The sequence below is a fragment of the Amblyomma americanum genome, chromosome 1 (assembly GCF_052857255.1).
Source record: "Amblyomma americanum isolate KBUSLIRL-KWMA chromosome 1, ASM5285725v1, whole genome shotgun sequence".
Lineage (NCBI taxonomy): Eukaryota > Metazoa > Arthropoda > Arachnida > Ixodida > Ixodidae > Amblyomma > Amblyomma americanum.
In genome coordinates this window covers 372221224-372240134 of record NC_135497.1, presented here as the reverse complement: position 1 = coordinate 372240134, position 18911 = coordinate 372221224, and the positions used below count along the sequence as shown (strand labels likewise).

Genomic DNA, 18911 nt, shown 5'->3' with positions numbered 1-18911 from the left:
TCTAGAAATGATTCCCCAAAACAAATGTTGGTGCCTAAGTGTAGCGCCACCTTTTCGGGCTAACCTGAGCTATTTATGTTAATTGCTGTGGCAGCCGCTACATGACACTACATTTAGAAAAATACATTGCGCATTCTACTGTGAGTGAATGTGGTGAGATGGACGTCCACCTCGAACAGTGTGTAAACATAAAATTCTGTGTGAAGCTTGGCACAAAGCACCCGCACAAACATATGAGCTCCTGCGTGACGCTTACAGGAACGAGAAATTATCGCGGGCCCAAGTTTTCGAGTGGAACAAGAGGTTCGTTTCGGGCGTGTGCCGTCGGTGGAAGACGACATAAGGCAGGGGCGCCCTTAAACCTCACGGAATAAAAACAACGTGGCTCGGGTCAGGGAAATCGTACAGCAAGACCGCACCATTTCAGTGCGCATGCTATCAGATGCTCTCGGCATTAGTAAGACAACATGCCACCAAATTTTCTCGGAGAACTTGGGGAAACGAAAGCTGAATGCCAGACTTGTGCCGCACTGCCTCACACAGAACCAGAAGGACACGCGGGCATCAGCGAGCGCTGATTTGCTCTCCGAGGCAGAAAAGAATGCTGCATTTATCGACAGCATCATTGCTGAAGACGACGCATCCTGTTTTCAATACGATCCTCAAACAAAGAGGCAGAACGCCGATTGGCGGTCCACAAGCTCTCCGACGTCGAGAAAGGTCCGGCGACTGAAAACCAAAACGAAGACGATGCTGATAGTTTTTGTCTATGCCGGAGGCGTCATACACCACGAGTTCGTCCCACAAGGGCAGACGGTGAATCAGGAGTTTTATATCCGCGTGCTCCAACACATGCGTGATGCACTGCGACGCCGTCGCCCTGACTTATGCCATTTGGACAGTGGAGCCTTCTCCACGAATACACAAGGCCGCACACTGCCCTCAGCGTAACAAAATTTCTCGCCAAACACAGCATTACTTTACTTCTCCATCGGCCATGCTCGCCTGTCCTCTCCCCATGCGATTTTTTCCTGTTTCCTTATGCGAAGAGAGCCCTAAAATGTTGCTGGATAGGAAGCGTGGAGGCCATTCAAGACGCCACGACAAAAGAGCCGACAGCCCTGCGAGAAGGAGCGTTTTCCAACAGTTTCCAAGGACTCAAGAAGCGTTGCAAGCTGCGTATAGAGTGCAAGGGAGGCTATATCGAAGGGATGCTACACAAATGATTTGAATGTTAAACGCATTTTTTAAAAGAACCAAGTTTCGAAACTTTACGGACAAAAGTGTAATACGAGATGAAACACCCTTTGTAGCGAGTATGTAAGTATGCGTGCGTAAGTTTGAGGGAGGTGACCGTTTGGATGTAGCATGTTCTGTGTTGTAATGCTGTCTCCACGAACTTACAGAGGGCTGACAGAGAGGGCATTTGCTGTAAAATTTCATAATTCACCTCACAAAATGTTGTTTCAGCGAAAGTTGTGCATGCAATCTGTGGCAGGGAAAAAGCATACTGTTACAGTAGGTGCAAAATGTTCCAGGAAGGCTAGAATGTACGGCGGACTGAACCTTGTAGTGAGTTTTACCCAAATAAATAATTTTACATTGTTCTGGTAACGTTCTTGTGCCAGAATGAAGGCTGTTACCGCTCAGAGTAGGAAGCGCAGGGGCTCAATACACAGTCCCTTTCCTCTCGGTGGAACGTATCAAGTAAGCTCAATTGCCACTCTGTATTTCGTTTCAGTTTGAACACGTTGACCAATTTGTTACGATAACTCAGTAGAAAACCGCAATATCGAGTCGATTTATAGTCAGAAGGTTCTATCGGGCAGGTTGATTAAGATATCAAATGAAACTTGTAAAATATTTTTGTAAGAGATGGAGTTTCTTATAAGTTAGCAGCGACTCGGAACTTCATCGTGCGGAGAATGTCGGGAAGATGTAGTTTCGTATTTTCCTTAGCTGGTGTTTGCCCAAAAATGTGCAGTGATTTGTACGAATGTAACTTTTCTCGAGGGAAGCCCTCAAAAAATGTTTTGCTAGTTTTCATACAAGCCTAATACCAAACGTGCAATTGCGCTTAATTTGCTAAAGAACTGAAAAGCTTTGTATGAAAATAGTTACATCGGCTCCACAGCGATGACATAGTGATATGGCATGTGATTGCTCGCATGCTGCCGGTGCGGGGGGTGCGGGATTCGATCCCCAGCTGCCGCCTCGTACCCATTGGTGATACAATAGGCACAAGCTTTCCCGTGGTCCGGTGTTCGGCTTTTGTGGTTTCAAATGCTTGGGAAACTGGTCGTTGACACCACCTTCAGCTGCCGAAAATTCCTTGTGCTTTGGCGCTTTTTGACCACCTGCGCCATAAAAATGCATCGTCATCATCAGTTTAATCGGCACAGAGTGGAAAGCATCGTAGCTACGTTAGCCGAATATAGCCACTGTATCAGAATGCCACCACTATTGCGGGGCAGAGTCCGTGCTTTCGGCCGAACACCAGCAAAGCTAAATTCGACACCACATCTTAACGGCGTTCATACTCTGGGTGAAATGCTTTTTAGGACACTCCCATAGGCAGTAGTGCCATTTCTCTCTCTAGGAAATTTTGAGAAACTTTATGACGAGTGTTACCTGTTCTTTCGTCCTTTTTATTCTGGCGAGCGGGCCGGCGACTAAAAGCGCGCCGGTGTAATAGCAAGACGGCGTGAGCGGTGCGCAGCATCTTTTCGCACGCTTGCAACGATCTGGGAACTATTCACTAAGGCTGTACTTGAGGACATTGATAATTATTTAGGGCTCTTTAGCAGCTTTACTAGCCTGGAAATCTCTGGAACATTTTATAGTTCGCCCGGCACATTTTCACCTCGAAGAATTATGTAATTGATTCACGAAAAACATTTGAAAGCGTAGTCAGAAAGTTCCTGCTTTCATCCAAATGGAAGCCTGCACCATGCAGCGGAACATTTCACTTGTTGCAAATAATGTTGCTGCTCGATAATTTTAACACTTGCTACTGGATCCTTTTGTACCTTATCTTTAACTGAAATTTGTTTGCACTTCGTCCTTTCCCCTCTTTTCATTCTAAGATAAACCCAACATTTGTTTCTCTTCTGTGCACAGAAATGCGACTGATGAGGACATGTTGCCAATAATGACAAGCATTCTCCATTTTCCAGATGTATCTTTCTGCGCGCAGAATGATTCTCAAAAAACCAGAAGTACCAGTCTTGGACAACTTTGTTTTTCGAAGTAATATTTATTAGAAGAACTGCTTAATAGAAATTGCTTTTGGGCATGTAGGTCCGCTGTTCAAATGAAAACGTGTTTTATTTCAAGCGGTGGCCCCCAGTTAGGAAGTTATCGAACGATGCAGGAGTAATCTCAGAATAAATAATAAAATGCTCATTATCTACAACGCATAACGAACACTCGAATTCCGCGCAGGTTGATTTGTACTAGCTTGAGATCTCCTCTTCCCCTTTCAACAACTTTTCTGGTCTGCAGGGTAATCTCATTGGTGGAGGGGGCATAAAACACCTCATTTACGCTGTAGGTAAGTGTACAAAGGCACTGAAGGAGAGCACGCTTGCCTTCAAGGCGCTGAGCAAAGAGATAGCATTCGTAAAACGACCTTTTCGGCAAGTTGGTTGCATCCTCGAAACATAGTAGCGATAACAACGATTCAAAATCTTGCAGCACTGAATCGACGCATAGGGAAGAAAGTGGCGGCCGAGCAACAGGAGAGGTGCTTGCTTGAAGATGAAGATCTGTCTTTAGAAAGCAACTATTACGTGTAACGATAAGCTTGTCACAACGCCTTTGCAGAAGATGGCGACGCACTTTGAGGAACATGAACTGTCATTTTTTGAAGCCGACAAAGAAGAAGGTTTGGTGGTGTTACCAAAAGGTCTTTTCGGCGAGAAAGGCCTTGAGGCAGTGCAGAAGAACTTATCGCTTATAAAATGTCATCACACAATTTCAAAACAAATAATTGCTCACTTCTACGAAGATGTTGAAAATGACAAGTTGTCTAAGCAGATTGTCAATTTTAAAGGCAATGCGTTCGATATACTGTTTAGTGCCGAGGCGCATAAGGCAGGGGTACCATTTAGGACTATAGTAGGTGAAAATCGCACTTCGCAGTTGTGTGTAAGTCAGTTTATGTAAAGATCTTTGAAACAACTGCCCATCAGTGACCCTTTCTTCATAAAGAATTCTAAGGAGATAATTAATTTCCTAAAGACGAACCGCAACATTGGATTTGGCTTCTCTGCAGATGTAGCTGATCTTTTTTATTCCATACCTCACAATCTGACTTGGATCCCAGGCCACGCGGGGGTAGAGGGAAACGAAAGGGCAGACAGCCTAGCTCGAGGTGAAGCAATCCGAGCAGGACAGTCTAACGCCCCGGAGTTCCATCTGCAAGCCTGCGAGGGGGGATACGCAGAACTTTTAAACTTACACAGGGGGATCAGAATCAAATATCCACCACCACACAAAGCTCTGACAAAGGAGGAGGCCACCATCTGGCGTAACTACAGACAAACACCTTCTCCAACCTACACATACTCAACAAAATGTTCCCATCACAATACAGGGCCACCTGCCCGTGGTGCGGAGCCACACCCACACTTTATCACATTATTTGGGAGTGCGAACGCAACAAAGCATTCCAATAACACGAACACCCGAGTGCGGAGCAATGGGAGAGTCGTCTCACCAGCAGCGAGCTCACGGCCCAACGGGCCTTAGTGAGGCACGCGGGCGATGCAGCACGGCTCAGTGGAGCCCTGGAATAGGGGCCCACCCATGCTGAAGAGAAGACTCCGATCGCCAGCGCCAAGAACGAAGACGACGGAGCTTTCGAATCCGCGAATCTCTTGAATGGATCAATAAAAGTTTTCACTCACTCACTCCATACCTCAGCAGGAGCTCCCATCACTGAAACTGTGCATTGAAAATAGTGTCATTTCTATAATTCAGCTCGTATGACTGTTGGCAATTCTTTAACCCCTTTAGAATTTTATTTCAGAGGTACGGTTATTGCTTTTTAAAGCCAGGGCAGTTTAAAGAATAAAAGAATATTGCCGCGAACATTTGCAGTGTCTGTTCATTCTTCAAATCTACCGCCGCGCCGCTTTATCGCTTTGTTTGCGACGCAAGACGCGACTAAATTTATCTTGATTGATCGCAGCCAGGCAAAGCTGATTATACGTTGTTCCATAATGTTCTAGTACCTTTGCGCGCTTTATCTATAACGTTCGCTATCAGCTTTAAATTGAACAAGGCCGACAGCGGCGGGGATTCTGTTCGACGACCGCCGAACACGCTTGTCGCTTCGCCGCCGCCGAGTGTTTCAGTCCATTGTGGGCGCAAGTCAGCTCAATAAAGTTTTCTTGTAGAAGACTTTTTGTCCGTCTTCATCGCTCCTTCGACTGCAGTCACCACTTCGTGACATCTGGTGAAGGTGCTGGGTAGCCTTCCATGTTTCGGTCGCCCCCTTCAAGTCGTGACGCCAGCCCTCAGCGCTTCTCACCCGAGGACGAGTCAGCAACTCAGCGAGCCAGCCGACGTCTCCAGGGAGAGGAGCCTGATTCGGGACCCTGCCGGACCGCACCATACAGCGAAAAGACACAGCTACGATCACCGCAACCTCGCCGAAGATCTCGACACCGATCTTACTGCAGCAGCTGCGGGTGCCGCCAACTTTCAATGGATCCCTAGGCGAAGACCCCGAAGAATGGTAGGGCTAATTTGAGCGCGTGGCATCGTTCAACAAGTAGGATGGTCCGGCAAAAATTGGACACGCATTTTTCTCACTGGAAGGTTCCGCACGCACCTAGTACGAACACCACGAGTCGCCCCTAACGACATGGGAGCTATTCAAGAGGGAACTATTGAAGGCATTCACCACCGTCGTGAGGAAAGAAAAAGCCGAACGACTACTCGATTCCAGGATCCAGCTTTCGAATGAGCCCGTCCGTGGTTACGTCGAAAAGATGAAGCGCCTATTTTGCCGCGCCAACCCCGAGATGACCGAGGAAAAGAAAGTTCAGTTTTTAATGCGCGGCGTAAAAGAACAACTCTTGACAGCCTCGTCCGCCAGCCGCCAAAAACAGTCCAGGAATTCAGGCAAGAAGCCGGCACGATTGAGAAGGCCCTCGACGTCGGAGCTTGGCAGTACAATCGCCCTTCCTCTGCCTGTGCAATCTGTTCGGAAACGACGGCCACCACCTCCGACAACTTTCGGGAAGTTATCCGCGAAATGTTCACAGAGGAGCTACGCCGATTACTGCCATCCTCCCCACTGCCGCAAGCAGCGACTATGATGGATGTAGTACGGGAAGAAGTGCAACAGGCACTTGGCACCCCGAAGGCCACAGAACCCCAGGCCATAACCTACGCCGCTTCAGTACGCACTCCTCAGCCCCAACGACAACCCCTACTTCCTCCCCAAGATGAGCCACTTCTTCCACAACTTCACCTCCCAGCCCCCGCCCGCCCAGCCTATGACCGACGCTCAAGTCCCGGGAAATACGACGCCTGGAGGACCCCCGACAACCGGCCGTTGTGCTTCCATTGCGGCGAGGCCGGCCATATTCTTCGTCACTGCCGGTACCGACGTATCGGTCTTCGAGAATTTGCCGTTGACGCCCCACGACCACGCTTCGGCCAACGTCCGCAGGAAATCGACGAGTACCTGCGTCGAGAGGAGTACACGCCGAACCGCCTTTCGCGCTCACTATCGCCGTCAACCTCGCGCTTTGCGTCGACACGCCGCAGCTACGCAGCCGCGGTACAAGGAAGGTCTCCCAGTCCCCGTAGCGGAAACTAAAGACAGCAACCTCTGGAGGTGAGGTTGCTCACGAGCGAAACGCCGAAGATCCTCCACCGGCCACGCCCCATGAAGACGCTGCACCCGCAACGCCGCATAAAGGACCTACACTCGCTGCACCGACGCCGCACAAAATGACAACCCCGACAACGACGCAAACTGCCTTCAAAACGACGCCGCCACCCAGAAAAGCTTCGACCACACGCCCCACCCGCGACTCGCATACGCGACATGCAATGCAAGAGCCAGGACATCCGACTTAGAAGTGACTGTCGACGGCCGGAAAGTTACCGCCCTAGTCAACACAGGAGCCGATTACTCGGTGATGAATGGAACATTCGCTGCGCAGCTGATAAAAGTCACAACGGCTTGAGACGGCCCACAATTTTGCGCCGCAAGGGGCACCTCATTACGCCATCAGAACGATGCACAGCGCGAGTGACTGTCAAAGGACATACCTATCCTGCGACCTTTGTTGTGCTACCGCAATGCTCCCGCGAAGTGATCTTGGGCATGGATTTCCTTGATGAGCATCAGGCGATCATCGACCTGCGATCAAAGCTGATCACGCTTTCTACGGACGAGGCCATCCCTTCAATAAAAACTCTTGAAGATCACGTTGCCCTAAGTGTCCTGGAGGAAGAAGTGAGCGTCCGACACCGTTCAAGCGTCATCGTGACCGTAGGCGCCACGAAAGCAATTAAAGGGGCTGCGAAGGGGGATCTAATAAAGTTGCGGCATGCATGGGATATTGAAGCACGCCGCTTCACGAATAGTGTCCAGCAAAGACTTTTTAAATGCCCTGTGTAGAAGCTGAGTTATCTCTAGTTAAAATTTGAATTTCAGTGTCTTCGCGCCTTTCCTTCTCTCGTCACTTTTTTCAAGCTGGAAGGTAGGCGCTCCATCGCCGAGCCTCCTCTGGGAGCTGAGCTTACCGACCCGCCGGAGCTAAGCGGCTTATTGGCCGCGGCCGCGGTAGCTGCCTGACGTCTGAAAGAATCCAAGCAATGGGCAACTCTCACCTTGTCTAGGCAGATGCGGGGGACGGAGGAGGGTGCGAGCATGAAAATGTCGCCGGGAAGGGCTCGCGAACTTTGACGCGTGATTGTGGGTCGTCTGCTGCGTGTAGAAGAGTATTATTTGGCTCTGGTTTTCATGGCAACACAGTGCAGTGATTAAGTGAGTTAATGTGCTCTCCTCGGAAGGCGTTTCAGAGCCTCTTAAACTCTTAAGCCATCATCGAGGGGAACATGCAGTTGCATCTAGACCGAGGAATCAGCATCGCGAGAGGCATCGTACATTTCCGCAACGGCCAGGCCGAAGTACTGCTCTTTAAATTCAGCGAAGAATACAGGCACATTAACAGCGGAACGGTGATTGTTTTCATCGACGAAATATCCGACGTACAAGATTCCTTCGCCCTCTCTGACCCATCCGCAGAAAATTCGCAAGGCAAAAAGAACTCGTCCACTTTTGACATCAACCCAGCCCTACCCCTGAACCGACAAGACCACATCCGCAATCTGCTTCGAAGCTACAGCGAGTGTTTTTCGTCATCGCCGAAGGTCCGACAAACGCAAATTGCCAAGCATCGCATTATAACCGACCAGCACGGCCGACCTCTCCGTCAAAGCCCCTACTGTGTGTAACCGCGAGAACGACAAGCCATCCGGGACCAAGTGGAAGAAATGTTTCGCGACGACGTCATCCAGCCTTCAAATAGCCCATGGGCGGCAGCGGTTGTTGTAGTGAGAAAGAAAGACGGTGCACTTCGATTCTGCGTTGATTACCACCGCCTCAACAACATAACAAAGAAAGACGTCTACTCCCTCCCCCGCATCCACGACACACTGGACCGGCTCTGCACCGCCAATTGTTTCTCCTCGATGGACTTCAACCGCGGCTACTGGCAAATTGAGGTCGACGAAAGAGATCGCGAGAAGGCAGCATTCAACAATCCTCCGGATGGGCTCTTTGAGTTCAAGGTGATGCCATTTGGTCTCTGTTCCGCACCAGCGACGTTTCAGCGAGTAATTAATACAGTGCTGGCAGGCCTGAAGTGGCAAGTTTGTCTTGTATATTTAGATGACTTCGTTGTCTTCGCCTCGAACTTTGAAGAGCACCTCAAAAGCCTTCGAACAGTACTACACGCCATCAAGTCGTCTGGCTTAACCTTGAAAGCAGAGAAGTGCCACTTTGCCTACGAAGAGCTGTTGTTTCTAGGCCACGTCGTTAACTCCTTTTCCTGTCAAAACTTTCCTGTATCCAGTAATCAACCGCCTGTGTCTTGGCCACTCCCCCGTAGTAGGTATGTGCCAGCAACGTCTGAGGCCTTCCTTCCTTCCATTACCGACGATTTGTAAAAAGCTTTTCTCGCATCGCCAAGCCCCTGACCCAACTGACGAGGGCAGACATGCCATTTAAATGGGAAACGCCGCAAGCAGAAGCCTTCAAAAGAACTTCAGCGTCGTTTACAGTCCCCACCGATCCTTGCGCATTTTGATGAAAACGCCGATACTGAAGTTCATACCGACGCAAGCGTGGGCCTACGCGCCGTCCTCGTTCAAAACAGCGACGGGCTGGAGAAAGTCATCGCATACGCTAGCCGTTCCCTTTCCAAGGCCGAGGCTAACTATTGACAACTGGGCCCATTATCAGGGCTACGTCAAAGTTCCGCCTCTACGTGTACGGACGACCGATCAAGGTGGACAGCGATCACCGCGCGCTGTACTGGCTTGCCAATTTGAAGGACCCCTCTTGTCGACTCGATCGATGGAGTCTGCGTCTCCAGGAGTTTGACGTCACTGTCGTTTACAAGTCCGGACGCAAGCACTCTGACGCCGATTGCCTCTCACGAGCCCCTGTAGATACACCGCCGCCGGACGATGATGAGGACGCCTTCCAGGGACCCATCAGCCCCAGCTCTTTTGCCCAGCAGCAACGCTCGGACCCCGACCTAAAACGCCTCATCAAGCACCTGGAAGGCAAGGTTTCTTCACCCCCCGCTTCATTCAAGCGAGAACTGTCTTCCTTCTGTGTACAGATTGGCTTCCTTGTGAAGAAGATCTTCGCAGCGAACAAAACAGCGCACCTCCTTGTTGTACCTGCTTGCCTCCGCGAAGAAGTTCAACACACTTCACACGACGAGGCGACAGCTGGACATCTCGGGTTTACTCGCATCCTCCGCCGCATTCAAGACAGGTATTACTGGCCCCGACTGTCTGCCGATGTCGCACAATACGTGAACACCTGCCGAGATTGTAAGCGACGAAAGAACCCTCCCACACGACCAGCAGGGTTTCTGAACCCCACTGAACCTCCCTCAAGGCCCTTTCAGCAGATCGGCATGGACTTGCTTGGCCCTTTTCCAAAGTCAACGTCTGCAAATAAGTGGATCATCATAGCGACCGACTACCTGACCCGCTACGCCGAGGCGAAAGCCCTACCGAACGGAACAGCAGCAGAAGTCGACAAATTTTTCGTGGAGTGCATTCTTCTGCATTCGACACGGCGCCCCCGATGTGCTCATCACAGACAGATGAACAGCATTCATGGCGGAACTAACGCAAGCCATGCTGCGTTACAGCCAAACCAGCCACCAGAGGACAACTACATATCATCCGCAGACCAACGGACTGACCGAGCGCCTGAACAAAACCATCGCCGATTTACTCGCCATATATGTCGATGCCGAACGCAAAACCTGGGACGTCATCCTGCCTTACGTCGTCTTCGCGTACAACACTGCAGTGCAGAAGACCACCCAGATGACGCCTTTTAGGCTCGTCCATGACAGGGAGGCATAACCACACAGAACGCCATGCTGTCCAACGTTCCAGAAGAAGAGAACGTCGACGTTGCCGCCTACCTTCAACGCGCAGAAGCTCGAAGGCTTGCCCGATTACGGATCAAAGAGCGGCAGCGGACCGACGTCACAACCTACGAAGACGCAACGCGGAATACCAGCCAGGAGACCAAGTCTGGGTTTGGATGCCCATTCGCCGCCGTGGATTGAGTGACAAGCTTTTGCGCCGCTGTTTTGGCCCTTACGAGGTTCTTCGTCAGCTAGGTCAACTGGATTATGAGGTCATCACGACCAGAAGTTGTCCGTGTTATCCGTCTAAACCGCTATTATGCGCGCTAAAGAACGCTGCATTTCCACACTCTGTGTTTGTTTGCGGACGATCCATTTTAATTGTTGCTAGTCGCATAATTCGTTTTAATGCATCGGGTCGATGCTTCTTTGAGAGGGGAGTAATGCCGCGAATCTTTGCAGTGTCCGTTCATTCTTCAAATCTGCCGCCGCGCCGCTTTATCGCTTTGTTTGCGCACGCAAGACGCGACTAGATTTATCTCGATTGATCGCAGCCAGGCAGAGCTGATTCTAAGTTGTTCCAGAATGTTCTAGTAACTTTGCACGCTTTATCTAGAAAGCTCGCTATCTGCTTTAAATTGCGCACGGCCGACAGCGGCGGCGATTCTGTTCCAAGGCGGATTTAAAGTGTACATCTACCTTGTCTGTTCGACGACCGCCGAGCATGCTTGCCGCTTCGCCGCCACCGAGTGATTCAGTCAATTTTGGGCTCAAGTCCGCCCAGTAAACAGTTTTCTTGTAGGAGACCTTTTGTCGTCTTCATCGCTCCTTCGATTGCAGTCACCACTTTGTGACAATATGCACTGGGGCGTGCGTAGCACTCTTTTACGAAAATTTTTTCAGCCAACAATGACCACATTTTATCCACAGTTTTTAACCCGGACGAAAACTTTAAGTGTGCCGATACTTTGAAGATTTTTTTTATTGTTTTGGACAAGTAGAGGCCTTTACACTACTGCGCTACTGTGATAGAATTTTAAGCTATTTTTTAAGCATGGAAAGAAACTGACCTTACCTTTTGGAACACCGAGTCAGGATGGCCTTCAGTTTTTACATTTAGGGTAGGGCGGGGTAAAATAAGACATGGGGCAAAATTAGACATGTCTCGTCTAGCGACATCTAGCGTAAAATATTTTAGGTTAAGTAGGTTTCTTAAACCAGCATTAGATTCCACTAAGTGTCCACTAAACGTATGTTAAAAATGGCGGGAATCTTGCGTTGCCCATTTCCGGAAAAAATTCTGGAGCGACTTTCTTGGAGTGGCTGTCCCGCCAAAGAGGTGCGAAATTCTGACGTCCCGTTTCGTTGGACCTTTGCATCAGTGTAGCCGTGAACTACTGCGACAAGTTACGTATTTGTGTTGTTACTGCATCTCCTTCCATAGCTGTGGAAACAAATACAGTCTCCTATGTGGTAATCTGAATAACCATAAAATTGATTGAGTAGGAGCCTATGGAAGGGGCAAAACGCAACAGTTCGTCGCTCGGAGCAAGCAATTGAAGTCTCTTTTCGCGCAAAATGCGTTCTTTAGCTCGGATTTTTTGTCCTGTTTTCTAGAATGCCGCGCACGTGCAAACGAAAGACGGCGAGGACTGCATGGAGCGGGGCCAATATGAAGAAGGCTGTAGAAGGCGTGCGCCAGCGAAAACATTCTATTCGCGCTGCACCGAGAGCCTTCTCTGTGACTGAGGATGCCCTTCAACGGCGAAAAAAATGACTGGAGACGCATGGTCCATACGTGCTTTGCAAGAAGCAGCTTGGATCAAACATGCAAGCTACAGCCACTTGACGTAAGCTTTTCAAATCCTTGATAGCTGCCTACAACAGCCCATGCCGGGAGTGGCTGCTGAGCAACATTGGGAGTCGCATCACGATGGAGAATGTAGGTGAGCTGGTAAGCAAAGCCTTTGAACGATCAGGAAACATCAGTAACATAGCCAATGTATTGCGGAAGTGTGGTGTTTGGCCATTTTCTCGCGTGCCGCTGGATGATCCTGTGTTCGATGAAGCGCCATTGGCAAGCACAGCGGGACATCAGACTTGCGGTTAACGCCAAGAATCCCGCGCTAACTGCTCCCCGCCTACTTCTGCCGAAGACAATGAACAGCCCGCTCATAATGACACGACCTTTCAAGTTCTGTCTCATGTGCCTGCTATAGAAAAAGCAAAAATAGGGAAGTCGGAGGCAAGCAACCGTTTTGACCTCATCGCCTTACAAGGCGAAGCTAGTTGCACCAAAACCTAGCAATAAGTCAGGTATGGCCTGAAGAAAACGAAGCGGGAAATCGAACGATAGGGCTCTTGGTAGCAGTGTTCTGTCGCAGAATATCGCACTGAAAAGAAAACGTTCTGCGAAGCGATTAACAAGCAACAAATGTGAGTGGGAGTGTCTCGTGCGCAAAGAATTATGGGGAAACACAGCGCCTCGTTCTGTGTGGATCAAATTCACGATGTGTCACGTGTGGGCTCACGAAGAGTGTGCAGAGCCCCATGGATTGTACTTCAAGTGCTCCAAGTGCAATAACTGATTTTGTTTGGTTTTTACAATGTCTCGTTTTGCCCCACCTTATGTCCCGTTTTCCCCCGTGGGTCAGGGCAAAATGAGACAAATATCACTTTTTTATATTTGATGAATATTCATAGTCTTGATGTAGCAAGGTTTCGTAGTTTTACTGAGCACTTAGCTAAGATGCCAAGGAAGGCTCCTGTACAACGTTTTCGGGTTTTGAAGTAAAAAAGTAAAAACAGTATGAGTTTGCAAATTTTTATCTCGTTTTACCCCGCCCTACCCTACCTGTCAAGTTTTGAGGAGACCGTGTGCATTATGAGTACACCCCTCGTGTTCAAAAACAACTCTTGCGTTATGATTCGGCACATTCAAACTAATAAATCAAAACATAACTTGCGCCTTGAATGATCATTAGAAATCGCGCGTTAATGAAATACGGGCCATTTTTGATAACCAACTCGCAATAATTTCGGCTTCAGGCTCTCCTTTGTCGATCGTGACGGCTGTGGCTGAAACCATCTTGAAAAAAGTGACGGCACACGCAACCAGCCTGAAGACGAGGCAAAATGAAAAGACATTGCTACCGGAAGTTGCTCCCTATTTGCAGGAAGTGGCGCACAACATGAAGAAAGTTGTGAGCCGGTTTGGTGTACCGCTTGTATTTTTCGGCTGCAGTTAAGCTCTCCGTACTATGCCCTTGTATCTCCGATAAGGAGACTGGAATAAATGGACGCGGAAAAAACCATACCAGGCCCTATGTGCATGGTGAATCAGGAGTTATGTACGAAATACCAATGTCGTGCGGAAAGACCTATCTCGACAAAACAGGCCGCGAGAGGGCACGAACGATATTTGCACTTAGCTAGAATTTTAGTTCAAATCAATAGTTCAAATGCACCTAGTTCAAACCTTGATTTGCACGAAGATGTGCACTTCGTTGAGCTTTGCAGGGCTTCCAAAAAGGGTGCGCCGCATTGGGACAGTGCAAACGGTCTAGGCAAAAGAGATTAAAAAAAACTCGTGAACTGCTCAAAGTGTACAATATGCACAAGCCAAACCATCGCTTGTTTCGGGTAAAACGTCTAATTCTGATCTTTATAGGAATACTGAAGCATCGCCTACACAGTCATTGTCACGGGTTTTAACGTCCCGAAGCGACTCAGGCTATGAGGAACGGCGTATAGTGAAAGGCGCCGGAAATTTCGACCACCTGGGGTTCCTTTACGTGCACCGACATCGCACAGTACACAGGCCTCAAGAATTTCGCCTCCAACGAAGTTCGACCGCCGCGGCCGAGGTCGAACCCGCGTCTTTGTGGTCAGCAGCCGAGCACCATAACCGCAGAGCCACCGCGGCGGTTTCGAAACAAGAGATGTTACCTACGGTGTGTACCGGCTGTAGGTTTGCCTTTGGCATGTGCCACATTTCAGTGTTTCTGTGCGCGCATGGGTGACGCAGCATTTATATTCATCAGTTGTTGCAATAAGACATTTCTGAGCGCAGCGTTCGCGAGTGTGAGTTTCCTTCCTTTTGTGAATGTTTTCTTTGGGGGAGCTGTTGTTATACAAGTTGTATCTCGAAAGCAGTATAGCCGCGCTTGCAAAGGTACTTTATGGGGTTAAGTTCACGTTTGAAGGAGCTCTGAGAGGGGCTCTAATAAAGTTGCGGTATGCTTGCGATGTTAAAGGACGCCGCGTCACAAATGTCCTCCAGAGAAAAAATTTTTTTGATGCGCTTCGTAGAAGCTGAGTTATTTGTAGTCAAAATTTGGAATTCAGCGCCTTCGCGCCTTTCCCTTTACTCTCGTTACTTTTTGCACGCTGAAAGGTAGGCGCTGCTCCACCGGCTCTGCCGCCGGAGGAGGAGCTTGCTGACCCGCCGGAGCTACGCCGCTTATTGGCCGCGGCCACGGTAGCTGCCTGACGCCTGAAAGAACCAATAGCCATCTCTGAACTGGTATCCGCAAATGCGGTGCGACGGAGGACGGTGCGAGTATGAAAAAGTCGCCAGAAAGGGCTCGCCAACTTGCGCGCGTGATTGTGGGTTCTCTGCTACGTGTGGAGTGTATTATGTATTTGGTTCAGGTGGTCATGATAACACAATGCAGTGATTGAGCGAGTTTATGTGCTCCGAGGTGTTTCAGAGCCCCTTTAATACAATCTGCTCCCAAGAACTTTTTGTGTAATAAATCGACCCGGCACTGATTGAGGTTTTCTATTGTATTACGATAATGAATTGGCCACCAAGTTCCTACTGAAACCCAATATAGAGTGAGAATTGAGATCCAGTTGAGCTCCCTCGATATATTTTATCTTGTGGAGTCCACTCACTATGCTTAGTGGTAACTTAGCAGTAACAGCCTACATCTTAGTTCGCTGTAAAAATTATTTCTTTGTGGAAAAATAATAAAATATACAGTCCGCCATGTAATTTAACATTCCTGAAGTATCGCGCGCGCACTTCAACGATACGCTTTCAAGCTTCCACGAAACCAACAACGTATGCGCAGTAAAACGCAGAGCTGATCTTGTTGGTACAACATACTTAAAAAAAAACTGCGCAGTGGAAGAACGACAAGCAAGTAGACGGGAAAAGTGCTTTTCCTTCGTCCATTGAGCTGTTTTTAAAGTATGCGTAGCATCTGATTAACTAGCATTTTCTAACAGGAGTCACCAAATTTTCCAGCACACTGGGAACAGCAAATAACAAGCTCTTAGAGACGGCATTAAAGCATACATCCCAAACAGAATTTGCTTCGTTTGGGGGGTCAAGGTGGCCTAGAATTCGGCTTGAGGTGCGATATAGTAACGCTTCAATTAGTAATTGCATGTATACAATGTTTAGCTATTATTTATTTGTGGTTTTATTCCTATGCCATAACACATAGGGTTTTGTTTGCCTACCAGACTCGGTATACAACTGTCCCCGGATGGGTGCTCGTTAATTGGGGTCGGAGTATACATAGCGGAAGGAATGTACACATGTATAGCGGTCCCATTACGGGACAGTTTTCCTACCCGTTTTCGGATGTTTCTTGGTGAGGGGGGAAGTGGGGAAGGGATTAGAGGGCGCAACTAATTTTATTAGCCGCGATCTTGGATTCGAGAATCCGAATATGCCGCCATTTCGTCCTCTGACGTCATAATCCCATACTTCCATCTCTATCCACCATATTGTACCGTGACGTCATCATTGGCACGTGCCTGATGGTTGCTCCTACAATGCTATTGTAGATGGCGCTACAAGTCTCAATGCGAAATTCGCTGTTTTCTGAATGCAGCCACAGATGGCGCTGTGATCAAGGGTGGTAGCAGACCCCAAGAAATCTAGAAATATGATGAGTAAGAGCTAACGCTCTGAACATGTATGTAGACTGTCCACACATGGAATATACTCGTAAATCGCAGGCGCCAGAGACCTGTTTAGCGAAGAATGTAGTCTCGCGGTAAGTTTCCTCCGATAGTGAGATGAAGAAAACGTCAAAGAGAGAAAGGCTGTCTCTCTCAAGAGAGGTTTCATACTCGGCGTCCGAAGACTCCTCCTTTCGTCTAGTGCGGAATACAGTGGCGCTCGTCGTAGCGGAAGTCCTTCACTTCAATATTATTTCGCTTTCTTTCGTTCGCTGCGCTTCGTGCTAATGAAAATCTAATGGTGCGTTATACACCCTCTGTTCTGCGAAAGATAGGATTTGGATTATCTCTGCTAAGCATAGCTGAACGCCAAGTGCTGTTTCCATATAAACGTAACGTCAGAAACGAGACATTCAAAGAAGTGCTTTCATCAAATAGTCGTCTTTAACTGACGGGAACTCCCCTTTAGCATTGATCGGCAGAATATTTCTCAGGATAGCTCTGAGTATTTGTCCGACTCTTTCGAATGTAATATTTTTGAATACCGTCTAGTTCTAAGTGAGTCAGAAGACTTCTTGAGAGATGAGACAGACTCGTGGCTTCATATTTGTACTGTAATTTTCGGTGTACAGCCCGTATGGCTCGATTTTTGCTGAAAAAGAACAATTTTTTTATTAGGTTTTCCGCACCTCCTGCATTTTGTTCCCCTGGCTTGCCTGCTAAGTAATTTGCTGTATAAAAATGGTTTTCTTTTACATGCTACTGTCTGCTGGAGGCAATTTGCACAGAGCGGTAGTAGGCAGAACGCGTGGCGGTGGCGTGGCCGAGTGGTCTAAGGCGCTGGTTTTAGGCACCAGTCCCTTGGGCGTGGGTTCAAATCCCACCGCTGCCAGCACTTTTTTTTGCTTCATCATGTTTACAACACCCCTGTAACACGGGCACTTTCAAAGGCTGTCGAGTCGAGAGCCTTCCAGATTTTCAAGGACCTTCAAAACTCGAAGTATTTGTGCTGCTGCTACACGTTAAACTCGATCGCCGTCGAGAGTTTCCATCATCTCACACCTAGATGTTACGCCGCCAATAATTTTGCAGGGATGCTAGCAGTCAGCTTACAAGTTTAACCTGGAAATGTTAAAAAACACAATGTTTGTTCCTTACAATTATCTCTTGAAATGAACTTCGTTGTTTTGGACAAGGTGATGTAGCATTCAAGCACTTTTGATGTAGCAGGTGTTGGTTGTTTTGTACCGCTGGCAACGATGGTATTATGCTTGCTGCAGTGTTTTAGCCCAACCTGTCTTTTTTTTTTTGGAAAATAAGTTGTATACTTTAAAGTCCTATGTTTTTTAGGGATATTGCAGTAACATTTTTCCCGAGTGCGTTGCTGTGTGCGCTCCGCGTCTGAGTGTACACGAAACCCCCGCTCGAAGGCCCTCGAGATCACGATAAAGTTCCGCGGTGCTCCTTTAACACGATAAACTATTGACTCGATGGCCATCGAAGCACCCCGCGTAGCAGCGCTCGATTGCTCTTTGAGCCGATATATACTAAGGGTCATTCCGAGGGACTTCGAAATGACCGTGCGACGGGGGTATAAGCTAGCTTGGTGTACCATACGTGGCCATCTCTTGGGGTATATGATCCCACGTTATAGGCAAAGAGGAGTCAAGATTGCTTCTATGATGCTTGAATATAAAGGCTCATTTGTCGAGTTGGGGTTGCCGAAAAATACTGAAAAAAGATAAGGAAGATAAAGGCAGAGCTAAAGAACACATTTTGGCTAAGACAGCAGATAGTTGTGAATGACAATGTCATCACAAGTCCAAAAGAAACAGCGGCACACTTGAATTCCCATTAATTCTTGAGCGTTAAAGGGGCGATGTCCTGAATATTAGGCGTGTTATAGTCGGGTATAACTCAAGAACGAAGTGCCAGATGCCCCTCAAAGGAATAAATTGCGCTAAAACGTTTTGGCAGGCGAGTTGGTTAAACATTCTGTATCGAACCGCGCCAACACAGACAATCACAAGAGCCGCCGCGGTGGCTTAGTGGTTACGCCGCTCGGCTGCTGGCCTGAAAGACGCGGGTTCGATCCCGGCCGCGGCGGTCGAATTTCGATGAAGGCAAAATTCTAGAGGCCCGTGTACTGTGCGATGTAAGTGCACGTTAAAAAACCCCAGGTGGTCGAAATTTCCGGAGCCCTTCACTACAGCGTCCCTCATAGCTTTAGTCGCTTTGGGACGTTGAATGCCTATAGAACCAAACTAAACCAAACAGACAATCACAAGAGACGAGGAAACGGACGGGCACAGCGTTGTGTCCGTCTATTTCCTCGTCTCTTGT

At 48.5% G+C, this 18911-nt stretch overlaps 1 non-coding gene across 1 annotated transcript; it reads left to right on the top strand.

The window, feature by feature from the left end:
- The first annotated feature begins 17381 nt into the window (after positions 1-17381).
- On the top strand, positions 17382-17460 carry TRNAL-UAG (transfer RNA leucine (anticodon UAG)). The gene has a single exon. It is a non-coding gene; the product is annotated as a tRNA-Leu (tRNA).
- The last annotated feature ends 1451 nt before the right edge of the window (positions 17461-18911 follow it).